Source organism: Taudactylus pleione, unplaced genomic scaffold (assembly GCF_031769625.1).
Source record: "Taudactylus pleione unplaced genomic scaffold, aTauple2 ptg000010l, whole genome shotgun sequence".
Classification (NCBI taxonomy): Eukaryota; Metazoa; Chordata; class Amphibia; order Anura; family Myobatrachidae; genus Taudactylus; species Taudactylus pleione.
This window is the reverse complement of record NW_028284413.1, coordinates 6,577,601-6,595,377: the sequence shown is the minus strand read 5'-3', so window position 1 is coordinate 6,595,377 and position 17,777 is coordinate 6,577,601. Positions and strand designations below refer to the sequence as shown.

The following is a 17,777-nucleotide window of genomic DNA, read 5'->3' as shown; positions in this document are numbered from 1 at the left end:
CAGGAAAAATAAGCAATTTGGATGTCCCTGTACAAACTGGCTCTATTTTACCTGAGTTGCCCCCCCTCCAGTGTGTACTCCGAAAGAGTGTTTAGTGCAGCCGGGAACCTTGTCAGCGAAAGGCATAGGAGGTTGCTTCCACAAAATGTGGAGAAGATGATGTTCATAAAATGAATTATCATCTCTTCCAGGGAGACCAGCCTCCAGAACGTACAGAGGGACCTGTGGTTGTGGATTCCAGCGGGGACGAATTAATACTCTGTGAGGATGAGGATGTACACAACACTGAAGAGGGTGAGGAATCGGTGGATGAGGAGGATGAGGACGACATCTTGCCTCCGTAGAGCCAGTTTGTGCAGGGACAGATTAATTGCCAGCTTGTTTTGTGGGGGCCCAAACGAACCAATCATTTCAGCCACAGTCGTTTGGCAGACCCTGGCGCTGAAATGTTTGGTTTGTTAAAGTGTGCATGTCCTGTTTATACAACATAAGGGTGGGTGGGAGGGCCCAAGGACAATTCCATCTTGCACCTCTTTTTTTTCTTTGAATTATGTACTGTTTGGGGCCTAGTTTTTCAAACTTCCATCCTGTCTGCCACTGCAGTGTCACTCCTAGATGGACCACGTGTTTGTGCCGCCCCCTCGTATCTCTTAGCATAGTCATCCAGCTACCTCGGTGCAACCTTTTGGATATAAAAACACTATTGTGAGGTGTGAGGTGTTCAGAATAGACTGGAAATTAGTGGAAATTAAGGTTATTGAGGTTAATAATAGCATAGGAGAAGAAAAACACTCAAATTCTGTGATTTTAGCTGTTTTTATGCTTTTTTTAAAAAAAAATACAGATCCAAAACACAAAACACAAAACACAAAACACGGAAGGGTGGTTTTGGCAAAACCAATCCAGATCCAAAACACGAAGAAAGATCCAGATCCAAAACCAAAACACAAAACACGAAAAGTGGCCGGTGCACACCCCTAATATATGCTGTATCTCCTTCTCCCCATCAGACTCTCTACCTCTCTGCAATCCATCAATCGGGCTCTCAAGACCAACTGCTTCATCAAAGCCTTCCTGCTCTCATCCTAACTTTCTGCTGCCTGCTCCTTCCTCGCCGTCTACTCTATCTGTGTCATGCCGGAATCGGTATGAAATACCGGCTGACGCATGGCCGGGAGTTAGTTTCCCGGCAGCGTCAGTCCAATAGATGCAGAGATCCCAGCAGCGGCAGCCCGACAGCGCTGGAAATCCCGATAGTCCCTAGGTAAGTACAAACTGACACAACCCCCCTAAACCTAACCCTCCTTAGGGGTGCCTAACCCTAACCACTCCCCGGGAGTTCCTAACCATAACCCCCCCTTCCCCTAGCCTAACCCTAACCCTCCCGGGGGGGTGCCTAACCCTAAGTCCCCGCCGGGTGCCCTAAACCTAACCCTCCCCCCCTGCGGCTGTCCGCTTGCAGTGCCCGGCATACCTTCGATCGGGATGCCGGGCGCCAGCTCCCAGCGTCAGAAAAATTACAGGCGTCTAGATTTAGACGCCTGTCATTTAACCCTTGTCGGGATAAAGCAATCGGGAAGCCTGCTGTCGGGTTTACGTCAGCAGGTTTCCCGATTGAATAACGTCATGCCTGTTTGTCTGCTTCTTCCCTTTAGAATGTAAGCTCTTACAAGCAGGGCCCTCTATCCTCTTGTGTTTCTCCTTACTTTACTTTCATCTACTTCTTACTCCCCACTAGGGCACCTAACACTTGGTTGATTATGATCTGTTGCTTATTTGGGTGTTATGGTCGCTAATGTAGCAATATATATTATCCATGTCCTTGTCTTGCATTGTATTGTATTGTACTGTAAGTCACTGGTCACTTATTTGTTTATGTACTTTGTAAGGCATGGTGGAACAAGTGGCACCATATAAATAATAACAGTATTATTATTATTATTATTATTATTATTATTATTATTATTATTATTATTATTATTATTGTGTGTGTTTATGCTTTGTTTCTATCTAGGGAGGCTTGGTTTATACATGATGAACATTGGGCCTGATTCAGACCCGCCTGCAACCGCTATGCGCTCGCAAGCGGGTTGATGGTGGGGCACTGCGCACGCGAGGCGTGCGTAATGCCCACGCGCAAGCCCCAGAGCGAGAGAGAAAATCACTTGCTCCAGGGCTCTCTACAAACTGTGTGGCTGTCGATATTGATCGACAGCTCACCCCATTTTGTAGGTGGGGAGGGGGGGTGGCTGGCCAAACGTTCATTCCCGAAGGAATGCCTGCCATTTGAGGGTGTCCCTACTGACATCACTCGTGATGTCAGTAGTGAGCTTCCTGCTCTATTAGAGCAGGAAGCTCACTGGGGCTTGCGGTAGACGAGATCCTACCACAAGGATCACGTCGCAAGCCTGATGGTCGCGATGGTCGCGACCATCACCTGGCCGCTCGCAAAAGCTGTTGGTGGTCACCCACAGCTTAGCGAGCGGCCAGGAGGCTGGATTTAAAAAAATAACCGGCCACCGTGATTCAGAGCGAGCACTCGCTTTTTGCGAGCAGCTCTGAATCAGGCCCACTGTTCATAGCTTTACTGGTTTGCTTGCCTTAACAGTGCAACAAGTCTACTGTTGGAATAGAAAATGGCAGATATGTGAGTGGTTAAGGTGACATCTTCAGAGACCAGATCAGGATGAAATATTGTAAGGTTGCCCAGTTGGGCGTACACATTTCACAATTTGATCAAAATCGTTAAAGATATCTTCTCAGCTGCCATGCAGTATAGCAGATGGGAAGATGCGAGGAACGATGAACGGGAGCATGCAAAACTGTGTACACACTAGACGATGTGGACAATATGTTGTTCCAATTCAGCTCAAAACAACAAATTGTCATATATATCTTCTACTGTGTACCCAGCTTTAATTATTTATTTATTTACTTCTATAATATGCAAATTCAGAGTATTTTTTATTTGTATTTTTTTTGCTTATAAAATATACAGTAATAAAAATACTTAACAATATAGATTGGCACTGCAAATTATTTAAATCAGAACATACATAAGATATCTGCTGGAATAAACAGAACTACTGTACAGTTTATAGCATAGCATGCAGTACTCGGCACTGTGGGCCTGGTTCAGACCCGGTCGCTAAAATGCATACTCTCGCTGCTGCTGATGGTATGCAGTGTGTATGCATTGTGCGCATGCGTATGAATTGCAGTGCCCGTGCGCATACCTTAGCGAAAACGGGGGGAGTGGAGGTGCAAACGCAGGCGTGCCTGAGCATCTCAAGGCGTTTTAGAGGTGTGCATAATTAAAAGACAGCATCATAGTACACGTCACCTGGCTTGTTTTTACACAAGTGCTCGCAATGCTTGCGGCAGGGTATGGTCAACCTCAAGCGCTGTAATAGCATCCGATGTACCGATGGTTGCATACACTTCCTTGACATGACATGTACAAGTGGGCATCTTAAAACAGGCTGATGGGTGTCTGCATACACTATGTGATTGCTCTCTAAGAAATACAGTGCTAATGCATTGCAGTGCGATAGCACTTCCTTAGCAATTTGCATACACATCATGCGAGCGATCACATTTAGCGAGCGGATCTGAATCAGGCCCTGTGTCCTTAGGAGGCTGACTGAATGGACTCGTATGCTTGGAGAAATTAATGACTCGTGACAATCTAGTTCAATCAGCTTAACACAGTGCACATGTCTGAATGCACCTGTCCTCCTGTAGTAGTTTAGAGGTACTGACTCATGATGAATGCCTGGGAGAGCTGAATAACAGTGCAGCTGCAGTAGCACCCACAAATCCAGTAGCATATTTAGCACAACAGGAGGTCAAGAAGCAAGAGTTTGTACCTTTGGACTAACAGAGCAGTGATTTTATCACAAAAAGGGTGAGTATCATGAACATATACATAAACATACACACACTCATGGGATTTTTCTAGGCAGAGCAATTTCAGAGGTTATTATTATTATAAATTATTACATCTGTATTTGCTGGTCTGTGTTGTACTTTCTGCTTTCCTTTTCAAGAATCAGTAGCTAAAAGCCAGTGGGATTGAGACAGTGAGTGAGCATTCAGTGCTCTTTCGCACTTGTCTAACTCTTCCCACTTGCTGTAGTTCCAGTAATCTTTGACAGATCTGTGAACTAAATGAACTAATTCATTTTAAAGATTAGTTCATTTTGAACTGATCATTTATGAACTACCCATCACTAGCCCACGTCAGTAGGACTGCCCTGAGTTGTAGAGTCTCCTGGTGTAGGTAAAGTCTGATATTTGTACATGGCACACATTAGGGATTTGATATGTGTTGTGTAAATTTTATTGCATACATACATGTATTTTCCAATTGAACATACGTACTAAAATGTTCTAATATTTAGAGAGTTACTGTATGTTTCTTTGTGATAATTTAAAGATTTTTAAATGCTTTATCTATCAAATCTAAAACAGGCAATGCAACTGAGACACTTAGCACACTGACTGCAGTATATCCTTTTTTCATCAACTATACTGAGCACAATAACAACATTAACTAAGGACAATGTTACAACATCAGGACAGCAACCTACACATTCTACAGTATATCATTATGTTACATCATCTGGAAGCAACACTACTCAGACAAGTCAGCAATCAGCTGTCACATCAAGAAACCTTCCTCAATCCAGTCCTTCTACATTGGAAAAAACGACATTAATTACTCAGAAACCTAGTTCAAGAACAACATTACTGTCGGTGGAATTGGACACAACAACTACTTCAAACACTAACACAGAAGCTATAGGTGAGTTTGTATACACCTAACACCTTATAATATTTTGACACAAATAGTAGACCCAGAAGGGCGATATATAATATTAGATGATGAAATGTATAATATTAAGTACACTTTGGTTAATATACTGTATATGCCCCAAACAGGGATTCCCAAGCTTTATTTTTTACACGTTTAAATTAGGGATGTGCAGGCTCGGTTCTACTCGGTTCCGTTCGGTTCTTTTTACCGGATCTTATTGGCTATCCAAAACTCGTGACAGCTGAAACCCAATAAGATCCGGTAAAAAGAACCGAACGGAACCGAGTAGAACCGAGCCTGCACATCCCTAGTTTAAATCAAATTATTTTTCAATACACGAATTATCACTTGGTAATAGCAGGAGATTTTAACACTTGATGATCCGATAATAGATAAATCACCTCCAGCACAAATCTTCCGATATGGAAACATATACACACAATAAAAACAAACCATCAAGTTACAGACCCTTGGCAGCTTTTTCATTCAACAAATAGATCATATATATATCATTGAGCAGTACATCACTCTTTTTCACACATTGAATACACACTCATAGATAATGCTTTAGTATCCACAGTGCAACAAGCAGAAATTCATGAAATTGTGCAGATTCAGCACACTCACAGAGTGAGATTACTGTCACTCACAAAATGGTGGAGCTGCTAAGTCACAGAATTGTGTGCTCATTGGAAAACACACACATGCAGTCTATGCAACTGAGGTCTGAGCAGAAGATTGAGCTGCACAGATGGGATAAGAGTAGAGGGGATTGGGGAAGAGACAAAGCAGTGTGGATGGGGATATATAGGCATGTTGAGCGGGGGGTAGATTAAGCAGCACTGATGGGAAGGAGCCAAAGTGATGCAGATGGGCGGAAAACAGTGGTGCGAATGGGGGGTACAAAGTGATGCAGATGGGTGGAAAACAGTAGTGCAGATGCAGGGGACACAGTGTGGCATGGTTTGGGAGAACAGAGCGACGTGGATGGGGGTACAGAGTGGCATGGATGCGGGAAGACTGAGCAGCACAGATGGGTGAAGACAAATTGGTACGGATGAGGGAATACAGACTATCACAATGTCCCAGCCACAGCTAATGTTATCTTTATACAATAAAGAAATTAGCTGTCAGCATATCTTCCCCTATTCCACTAAATTTTAAGCCAACCCCATAACTAGACAGAATTAGCTGGTTTAAAGTAAAAAGAAAGAACGCATGTGAGGTGCACTTGCAATAATTAAAACAAAGAAGATTCCAATACTAGGGTACTCAAGGTTAATAGATATCATATTATAGATATTATGTTATATTAAAATCACGTACATTATTAGATATGTATTAAAAATAATTAGCACTGTTGTTGCTCCCTTTAGTTTACATTCAATTCAAACAGTGAAAACTTCAAAGTGCAAGAGTTAAATTAATAGAAATAAAAATCACCTATGGTATAATACTTAGGTATAGTCAGATAATATATTGGTGATATGACACTCATATGAGGGTAAAATTGATAATATGATTTCCTAATATATTGTTGTGTCACCATCCTGCCAAATTCAAAATATATAAATAGAGGATCATGTGTGGCTGGGCTGCACTGGTGTGGCACACATTAACACCTTATTTAGCACTTTCACACCTTCAAATGATATTTTTTTCTATTATTGTGTATGTATATTTATTTTTCTTAGCATTTTAATTACACCTTTCACCTATTAACACATAGTTTTTGCTTTAATATTACATACTAACACTTTAGTCTCTCACTGGTGTGCTTCACTGGGGTGGCTGGCCATCGCCGGCATTTTTGGGGTTCTGCACCCCAGATTCTGACCAAGTGATAGGGACCTCCGGTATCAGAGACACCGTGATGTGGCCTGGAGGCTTAGCCATATCTTTGCAAATATATGCAACTGAGATCTCTGAATTATCTACCACCGTGTAGTTTTTCAAATCTTATTGCTGATGTCATTCAGTGTGCTGGTGGATTACTTTCTGTTGTTTCTAGGAGATTATACTCAGAAGACGTTCTAAGTACACACACCGTGGATAACACTAGGAACAAGTCACTAGAAGGAATGGAGTTTGGAACCTGGAAGTTATTGATTCTATATTTTGTCCAAGAGATATTTTTATATAATGCTTATTACTTTCACATTGAACTGATTAGGAACTTATAAACAAAGGATTTCTACTTTAATTAGGTAGTTGTAAAACTCCATAAAGATATTTAGCAAGTGCCCCCATGTCAGTATTGTGCTCATGAATTGAGGGTCTATATTATGGAAAACAGCAATTATAAACTGGAAGTAATGTCGTTGTACAGGCAGCTTCCTGTTGTTCAAAGCCCGGTTATATACCCTAAAGTAGCAGCCCATTGGAGGATACTGTCGGCTGACAGCAACCAATACTACCATTGGGTAAAGGGTCAGTTAGGTGATATAGACTGTCATGACTGTGTCCATGATGGGAACTGCATAAACCACATCACGGAGCGAGCACATGGATGTCCTAACAGACCCCAGGTATAAGCTGACCGCTCTAGAGTTCAAAGGAAGCCTCCACTGACGTGAGTCACAGCCGATCCTAGGCCGCAACCTGACACAAGTTTCAATTGTATAATTAAAGCATCTCAATAAATCAGTAGGTCAGGGAAGGTCAGAATGTTCTTAATCCCAGAGGTTACTGGTGCCCTGCTGAATTAGATAGAGATTCCTTGAGTGATACTGTACCTGATGTTCCTGTTTATTAAAATCAAAATATTTATTTAAATGAAATTACAAAAAACACACAATGTAAAATAAATTATATTTCAATAAAAGGCTTCACATTCCTTAAACCCTCATTCACCAGTTAATTACCTTTTTTTCTTTTAATATTTATTTTCTTTGAAAAAGAATGGCCCTTCCCTACTATACATAATAAAAGTAGACAGCTATTAAATTGTTAAAGTCTGGAGCCTCATCTGAAAATTAAGGACATTTTTAAGGGAGAACACTTTTAAACTGGAGACTAAAGACATTTCCAGGGACAACACTTTAAACCCTATGCAGTACTGTATGTGTATGTTTTCTACTTTGTGTGCAAACTGATCCCAGAAAAAACATCAACATCACTGCTCAATAACAACCACAATAATACCGAGCATCCTACATTCTGTTATGTTATTAATCACACTGAGAAGACTGTCTCCAATCCCTATACGTATAAGAGCAGATTACTGTATATACACGATGCATTACTCACCCTATCGGCTGGAATATAGCGGTGGTTAAGCCTTAATTGTATGATCTATTACATTGAGACTGCTGTTCTGAAATTCTATAAAACAGGACGCATGAGTTATTTGAATTGTTAAAAATGACTTATGAACATGTATTCTGCATAACTGCTGAATAAAGGGGCTTGCTGTATATATACATGGATATAAAATTCCTTGAATTTACATTTAGGAATTGCTAATGAATTTATTCATATGTATTGCTGTACAAAAGACTAACCAGGAAGCTCAACACTAATAATTACAGAGCCTATAAATGGATACAATTGAAGCTACAGGTTGTAATATTTGGCAATCCTTGTAATGCATGCAGAACCTTGTGAAGTAACCTGTTGGGAATAAGAAACTGCATTGCAATACTGTTTAGGATTGTAATTAGAGATCCCAGATAAATAATAATCTTCTACTAAACTATTCATACACACAAACTGACAGAAATGTGCCACAAATAATATATTTAGAATAAAAATAAGTCTATATTTGAACACATTATATAGAGGGATTATCCCCAGTGTTTTCCATAATATAGACCCCTCAGTTCATGAGCACAATACTCACATGGGGGCACTTGCTAAATATATTTATGGAGTTTTACAACTACCTAATTAAAGTAGAAATCCTTTGTTTATGAGTTTCTAATCAGTTCAACGTGAAAGTAATAATCATTATATATAAATATCTCTTGGACAAAATATAGAATCAATAACTTGATTTAGGACAGCCCTGTCTATCGTTACATGTGTAGCTGGGTCATAACAGCATTAGATAAATAAAATTACATTTTTCCTGTACAACATACACAAAATATACAGTTGAAAATATACACAAAAGGAATATATATATTAAAATAACCAATAAAGTATATACAGTATGTAAAATTCTGATGATCACTATAAACAGTCTAAATATCAAACAGCTGCTCCCTAGAAAACACAATTCTGAATTGTGCTAAAAAAACAATATAAATAAAATGTGAAAAATCATTCATGAGATCGCATAGAATTACATAAAAAAATAATATTAAATTTATTATCTTCTAGCAGAATATGTGTGGACTTAAAAATGTATATAAAAACACAGTTGCATAAATATGTATAAATATCCTCTTTGTGGACTTAGGGCCTGATTCAGAGCCGGACGCAATTAGCGTTCGCTCGTCCAGAAAATAGGGGTGGATATTCAAATGAACCGTTTGCTGTTTGCGGTCTGTTCACGCCTCTAGGTCTGAACGAGCGAACAAAACTTGCGGATGTTTTTTAGGAAACTACGCCCCCTGGCCGCTCGCATCCTACGTCATGTCCGCTATTTATTAGATTAATCGAGTACATCGACCAGGGTATGAGCTGCTCGCTATTCTTGTGGTTGGTTTTTGCTACCACAATTTTGTGAGCAGTTCTGGCTATAAAATAACCCAGTGACGTGGTCAATGACGCTGCTGTTTTAATTATGCACACCCATAAAACGCCCGTTTTGACCTTTAAGCACGCCTGCGATCGGATCTCCACTCCCCGTTTTCAAGCACCTTCCCCTGTTACCATCCACATACGCCTCATTCTGTCACTCAAATTGTCAGGCATTCGCTATTTTGCGAGCACATGAATTTCGTGCCGCACTGACTGCTTCGCGCATGCGTATAACGATCCGTACGCATGCGCAGTTGGGCAAACATCGCTCGGAGCGAACGAACGGCCGCTTACGAGTGGCTCTGAATCAGGCCCTTAAGTCCCAACTAACATCCAATATCAGAATGTCTTTTTAATCCAATGTCTTTAATTGTAATTTGCACAGTTCTCTGTTCAGAGTTATATGCAGTGTATTAAAAAATTAAGGGTCAGGAGTAAATTCTTTTCATATTGTCCATTATTTAAATTTGCCTATACAGTATATCTGCCTGTTAATAAGTGCAAAGTTCTTAGGGGTAACTTGACTAAGAATCATGTCTGGTCGAGATTGCCCAAGTAGAAACTCGATTTGCATCGCTGAAGCTCTGATGATTTTTGCCTTGTGAATTTCTCAAATTTACCAAGTATCGGGATTTGCTGAAATCAAATTTTCTAAAGATGTATGTGATCGAGATTTCTCTGCCCAGTTCCCTGAGTCTGACCTGAACAAGCAGCCTGCACCTATCCATGAGATAAGTGCAGGCTCCTTGTGTGTTTAAAATTAGAAATAAAGGGTTAATTTAAAAAAAAATTACGTAGGGTTCCCCTCCAATAAGCCTAACCAGCCCCAGGCTCCAGGGAAAAACATTAGTAGGGTTCCCCCATATTTTATGAACCAGCACTAGGCTCACAAAGAAAGTCCTGGTTTTAAAAATAAGTAAAAAAATGGCATGGGGTTCCCACTATACTTAAAACCAGCACCAAACTCAAATCTAGCCAGGGCGTAATGCCACAGTCAGGGGACCCTTTCACCGGGTCCAAAGCATTAACACCCCAAGCTAGTCAGCCCAAGCAGGGAATATCAGGGGAGATGGGGACCCCCCCAAAAAAGGGGTTTGCCTTCTCCTGAGCACCCCAGGCTTACGCTGAAACCCGGGGCTCTTCCCTGGACCCCTGGCCAGTGGGGTGCATGGGTAATAGTGGGAAAATTAGAATGATATTATTGTTTTTTACAGTAGAACTACAGTTGCCAGTGTGCCTGTCCTTTGGCACTTATGGATCTACAAGTGCAAGCAGGTGTCCGGCACACGTACCACCACTAAAAAAAAAATAGTAAAAAAAAGACAGTAAACACACCGTAGAATTTAAAAGTTTATTACATACCTTACACACTCACACATACTTACCTTTTATTAGATGTTCACATAACCTTCTCCAGTAGAATTCCCACGGGTTTACCTGTGAAAAAAAATGCAATACACAACTACCTCCTGGAGTAACTTTGGTCCCCTTCTCCTGTAGGCTCCACTGGTCTTGGCAAAAAAATAAATTAAAAAAAGAGTACCTGATCCATATCGGACATGTAGAGATTTAGTACAAATTCTGGATAAATCACTGCGCATATGGCGAGGTCCTAATGGACGGGGTGTGCTGCATCTATGAAGAAGGGTGTCTGACCTTCTGATATTAAATTAAATAATGATGGTATAGATGCACTCAAAAAAATCCTTTTGTTCTGGTGTTCAAATGAAAATGATAAAAAAACAAGGTATCTAAAGGTTTAAACTAATCTTTACTATTCGAAACTGAAAGTGAACATGCAAAGAATGGTAGACAATAACAAAACGTAGCTCTGATCAATGTTAATGATGCAACTAAAAAATGTCCATACTAAGTAGCAAAGACAGCTAAAACAGTAACAATGATGGCAAACACCTGAATAAGGTGTGGGGGAGTTAGATCCTCCACAATGTTAAAGAGGAAAAAAAAAGTGGGGAAGAAAAAAATGGGAAACTTAAATAACTTGTTGCAGAATTTAGAATGTAGAGATTTATGTGTTAACACATACATCTCTACCGCACTACATGACAGAGACCGGGTGGTTTCTGTCATTCTCCAGGGCCGCCAGCCAATCAGAGGCCGCTCTACAATTAGCAGCCACTGATTGGCTGTGACCCACGTGCTGTTGACTGTCATATAATATGACTGAACTGTTGTCTCCTCTTCTGCAGGTTGATTTAATATGTTCTATAACCTGGATTTTTAACACTTTAATAACTCCATTATTTTTATATTTGGCATGCTGTGTGATCTAACACCTTTTAATATATTTTGCCTGTGTTCCAAAAACCTCTTCTTCAGTGATCACGTGGTTCTGCTCACGTACTGCAGCTCATAGACACAAGTTATTAGGTATATAATGAAATTTGTTTTGCAATTTATCATGCTTTAAATCTCAAAAGTGGTCATTAGATTAAATTACCTAAATTACGTACTTCTATGCATCATAAAATTGCAAGTGATACAGCCTTGTCTGCCTCATTTAAAACAACCTATTAGATTGTGCAATGCTGAACGCAGATGTGAATGTGCAGAACGGGTCCTGTGTGATCGCACACAGCCCCTTCTATGCCTCTGCCTGATTGACAGGCAGAGGCATTGAAGGGGTGGTGCGTGGGGCCGGGAGGGCTGGGAGTGCCAGGATACCCAGAAAAGGGGGCATGTGTTCCCCATTTTCCAGGAGTGGCAAAGCCAGGGGCTGCGTCCATGAATGCATTTCCTGGCCTCACAAGCCAGCCAGCCTGAGAAAGCTTACTCAGCTGGCCGGTAGCCCGGCAGTGTTCACCGTGTTCGCAGTGCTGGAATCGCATAATGCAGCAAATGCAGGTGGTCATATACCTCCTGCTGCATTTGCATATTAGCAAGGATGGAATTGCAAAACTGCCTGCTAAAATAAATCACCCCCTAGGAACTGTGTGCTTATTAACCAGCAGATATATTGGCAAATTTAAATAATGGGCAATAATAAGTGGGTTTACTACTGTCTCCAACTTTTTTAATATACTGCATATAACTCTGAATAGAGGATTGTGTAAATTACAATTAAAAGACATTAGATTATAAAGATATTCTGATACTGGATGTCAGTTGTGACTCAAGTCCACTAAGAATGTATTTATACATATTTATACAACTGTGTTTTTATATACGTTTTTATGTCCATACATATTCTGCTAGAAGATAATAAAGTGAATATTGCTTTTTAATGTGATTCTATGCGCTCTCTTATAAAGGATTTTTCAAATTTTATTTAACATACACAAAAGCTAGAAAATAATAATTAATAAAATAATAAAAGAAGTCACAAGATAGGCACAGAGTTGGGAAATATTTTATTATCACTGATTTCTTTCTATACAATCTTTACTATTTTTCAACACAAATATTTTGCTGCTTGGTTTTAAACATGCTTGACATAAAACTGTCAATTATTTTAATATTTCCTAATAAAAGTTATATTGCAATCATCAATTCACCATTTACAGACACATTTTTGTTTGTTGTACGTAGGAAATGATTGTTTCTTTACAGCAAGCTTTGGTGTTTTTAACTGAAATATCTTCATCATTCTATAAAATTTGTCTATTCCATACCAGAAGATTTTAAGAATCTGTCTGTACTTAACGTCACCACCACTTCTATAACACTTGGCTGGCAGAAACAAGATGGAAATACAAGTTCTTATCTGATCCAGATCTTGGGAGAGCCAACTTCTAATAGAACTGTGACAACTACATTTAATACAATTGAAGGCCTGACACCTGGCAATCATTACACAATCCTGATCTCTGCTTTTGTTAATAATGTGAAAGTGAAAAATAGTTCTATTTCCACATATACAAGTAATTACCTGGAGTGATCATAAGAAAGCAGTTGTATTTGTGTAGGGCAGTTTGTAATTTTTTTCTTAACAATTTGGAGCCCTTATTAGTCAATATAATTTAAGAATAGTGAGTAATAAAATATATATATTTAATGTACACTATGTAGACAAAAGTGATTGGACACTGACAGCAAATAGATCAACAAGATTTTATTGACGTCAGTACTTTGTAGGTCCATCATGTGCAGTGATTACTGCAGACACTCTTGGCAAACTGTCCACAAGTTCCAGGACAAAAGCAGGTGGTATGTTTTGCCATTCTGCCTTAAGTACAGTGACCAACTGTGACACTGAAGGAGGTCAAGTCAACCTAGAATGCACCTGTTGCTCTAATTCATCCCAGAGGTTCTCAGTGGGGTTAAAATTTGGACTCTGAGCTGTCCAGTCCATCCAGGTTACCGAATTTTCTGCATACCAGTTCAGCGTCACCCTGGAAACATGATAGGCGGCATTGTTGTCCTGATAAAAACATGTGTTGTTTCCGTAGAACTGCAAGTGCATGGGACTCCCTACCAAGTGTCTTGTAGAAACCACCACATTAGTGGCCATATGAAACTTGTGTGCAATGGTATGCATTTCGCTTGCACGGGAGTGTCCAATCACTTTTGTCTATAAGTGTACTATGTAAATTTAAACATGGTAATTTACCATTTGAAACAAAAATATACATTTGGGTTAATGTATTTCTACTTCCCACAAATTGATTTAATTGATTAATTAATTAACTTTACAACAACTTACCAGAAAAGTAAAAATATAAATAAAAAATAAAACATGTACCATTAGACCCTATGAAACTTTGCCTAATATGAACCAATTTGTATTACTATACTCAGAAGAACTTTTTGATTTACATTTGGGATTATTTACATTTATTGTCTAAAAGTAACCAGGGATAAACTCATAGAAAATTAGACTATGTGATATTTTTCATGTAAAATAAAATATATTTAATTCAATGTGTTACAAAAAGAAAGACTTATATATTTTTTTTGCGGGGGAGGGGGATAATGTAAAATGTTATTAATTAATTTAATTTAGACTAATAAAGAATGTGATCTTCAACATTAGTTTGGCTAATGCAGGAGACATCAATGATATCTCTGATGTAAGGCATTTCTTATAATGCCACAATACTTAAAACCATACATAAATGGTCTTTTTCTTATAGATATTATCCTTTATTAACTTTATTTATAAGTTGCCAGAAGGATTTCAAAGTACCATACAATGTGCAGGAACATTGCAACATTACTAAGTACAAGGGTCTTCAGATAGCGTTGTCTAGCAATAGTTTTAGCCTTTGGAGAGGAAAACCGGACACGTATTTTAAGGGGATTTAGTTAAATTGCCGGTGGACGGGATTCCGGGTGCCAAAATACCATCACAGGAATCCCGCTGCCTGGCAAAATGCCAACGCTGATATCCCAAAGGAGATCAGGATATACCGCCCGCTGAAATACCGATGCCAGAATCCTGCCTCCCGGAAAAATTACAATATCCCGAAGGAGATCAGGATACCGTCGGCGTCTCAAACATTGGAATCCCAAAGTCTGGACCCCAATTGGTATAACAATTTCCCCGGGGATGGGGGCATAGTTTTAGGCACCCCCGGGGGAGGGTAAGAGTTAGGCTATGGGGGTTTGGGTTCGGCACCTCCTGTGGGGGAGGTTAGGGTTAGGAACTAGGGGGGAGGTTAGGGTTAGGCACCAAAGAGGGAGGGTTAGGGAGGGGTGAGAGGGGAAGGGATAGTATACTTACCACCCTTGTCGGGATCTTCAGCGTTCGGGCTTCCAGCGTTAGGATTTGAACCGCTGCTATTTCATACCGATTCCATTTTAAGAGATTAAATAAAGTCTGGTCAGTAAAATGTAAAATTCCTCTGGTTGTGACAGGGCTAATAGCACTATGAAACCTTCAAAAAATTATTTTCTTTTGAATACTTTAACAAAAAGTTGAAGTCTATCAAATCTATTATTCCGTGATATGCTAAATTTCCTATGCTGTGTTTCTGACTTTTCTTTCACAACTCATATATTTAAAAATCTGTGGATTATCCTGAACTTGAAAGTGGTGAAATAGAGTTGTCCAAACAGCTACACTGACAAAACAAACACATGCGATTTGAAATATCATAAAAATTCTTAAAACACAGATGCACCAAAATTATTTGTCATTACTGTATGTCATGTTTGCTCAGAATAGCTCTATGCAGTTTTAACTATTAAATTGTTCACATAAAACTGTATATTTTGCACAGAACCAATCTAGGCTTGTGTTGTCAGCAAAGCACATACAGTATGTGTATTTCTTTACTTCTCCTTTGAAATAACCTAAATAATGTATATCTGTTCTTTTCAGAACCAGAAAGTGTTATAAACGTAAGATCCAGCAATATTAGTATCGATTCAGTCAGTCTGAGCTGGGATGCACCAATAGGAAATAAAAGCTCCTATATCATTAATGTTGTAGGAGATTTATTATTTATTAAAAACACAGTCCATGAATCATTTACCATTGGGAACCTGACTGGAGGAAAGATATACCTGTTCACAGTCTCTGTGCTAGCGGGAGAAGATACTGTGCAAGGGGGTAGCAAGGAGATCTCAGTAACTACATGTAAGTCTTTTCATTGTCATTGAAAGATGTCTATAAAATGACACGTGAATATTTCTTTTTTGTACACATTGTGTTTAGATAACATTGCAGTGCTAAATATTTATGGTATGCTTCAAAAAATGTTTAAGCCTAACTATATTTCAAATGCCGCTGCGCCACTGCTCATTGTCCCTGCCAGTGCCTACTGCCTGTGCATTCATTTTCTGAAGAAACCAGGTATGCTAACCCTGCCTTGTGCCCCCCTATTCCAGCCAGCCTTTCATGCACTGTCCCCCCAGTCCAGCCAGCCTTCCCTGCACTGTCTCCCCAGTCCAGCCAGCCTTTCCTGCACCCCCCAAGTTCAGCCAGCCTGCCTTCTTTGCCCTGCCCCTCCCCAAGTCCAGCCAGCCATCCCAGTAACCCCCCTATAGTCCAGCCAGCTTGTCTTCCCTGTCCCTTCCTCAGTTCAGCTGGCCTTCCCTGCGCCTCCCTAGTCCAGCCAGCCTCCTGCTCTTCCCCTCGCCCAGTCAGGCCAAATTTCCCTGCCCTTTGCCCCCCTAGTCCAACCAGCCTTCTGTAACAACTGCCCCCACAGTCCAAACTTTGAGAATTTTTAAACTAGTTCACGCACCAATTGATGCCCCACCCCAAAGTAGCTCAACCCACATTTTCCCCACCTCTGCCGCATACCTCCGGAGGAAAAGGGAGGTGCCTACCTATTTTGTCAGTACCGGGCCCCACAATTTCTGATGGCAGCCTTAGTTGCAAGTCATTGTGGTGATTTTTAACCGGTTGGGTTTGGGATGCCGGCACTCATGATCTCGGCGGTCAGAATCCCGATGCCAGCATCCTAACAGAGTTAGCATATAAACACTCTCTCTACCCTAACCCTTACTTCTTTGTGCCTGACCCTAAACTCCACCTAGTGCCTAAATCTAAATCCCTTAGTAACAAACCCTTACCCTCCCCCTAGTGCCTAACCCTAACCCCTAAACCTAACTCTCCCCCCAACCCCGCTACTTACTTTCAGTATCCCGACGTTTGGGATGCCGCTACTGGGATTTTGACCGGCATCGGGATTTCAGCACCGGTAATGTAAGTGCCAGCATCCTGACCGCCGAGATGCCAAATGTATCCTAATTTTTAAAGTCGCCAAAAATGTAATAAGAAAAATTGTGTAATAATAAATGTGCTTCTGGCTGATGAGATATTTACCAGCCTAGCCTGTCATCGCTAGTGTTGGTTACATTTTGGGTAGTCACGCTTTAAAAAAATATATTTATTTTAAACGCGAATACACTGGAATGGGCGGACCCATTGGCTAGGCGTGGCTTTGAAAATCAACTCGCATCCCTGGCAGCTTGGTGTCACAGACTTCAAATCTCCAGCTTTAGTTCATCACACTATCAACATCTAGGTTGACATTTTTTAAGGGACAATTTTATTTACGAATTACAAATCAACGCACCTTGGATGTGGCTTTAACTTCCAAATAACAGGATGTATCAAATTTGGGACTAACTGTATGGTCAAACCACATATTCTGAACCACAGTGTTCCCCAACTATATGTACCAGACATCTCTGTTCAGATTGTTTCTCAAAAATTTATTTTCTTTTCCCTACAGACCAAGCAAGTTTGTATATATCTTTTCGTATGTCCACATTATTGAGTAAATCAGAAAGGGAACAGCAAATGATATACCAGGTAATATTTAGATGTAAGACAGAGTACAGTATTTGCATAACTTAA

The 17,777-nt window shown here is 40.1% G+C and overlaps 1 pseudogene; it reads left to right on the top strand.

Moving 5' to 3' along the window:
• Positions 1–17,777, top strand: part of LOC148542662 (uncharacterized) — a 42,031-nt pseudogene extending 24,254 nt beyond the window's left edge.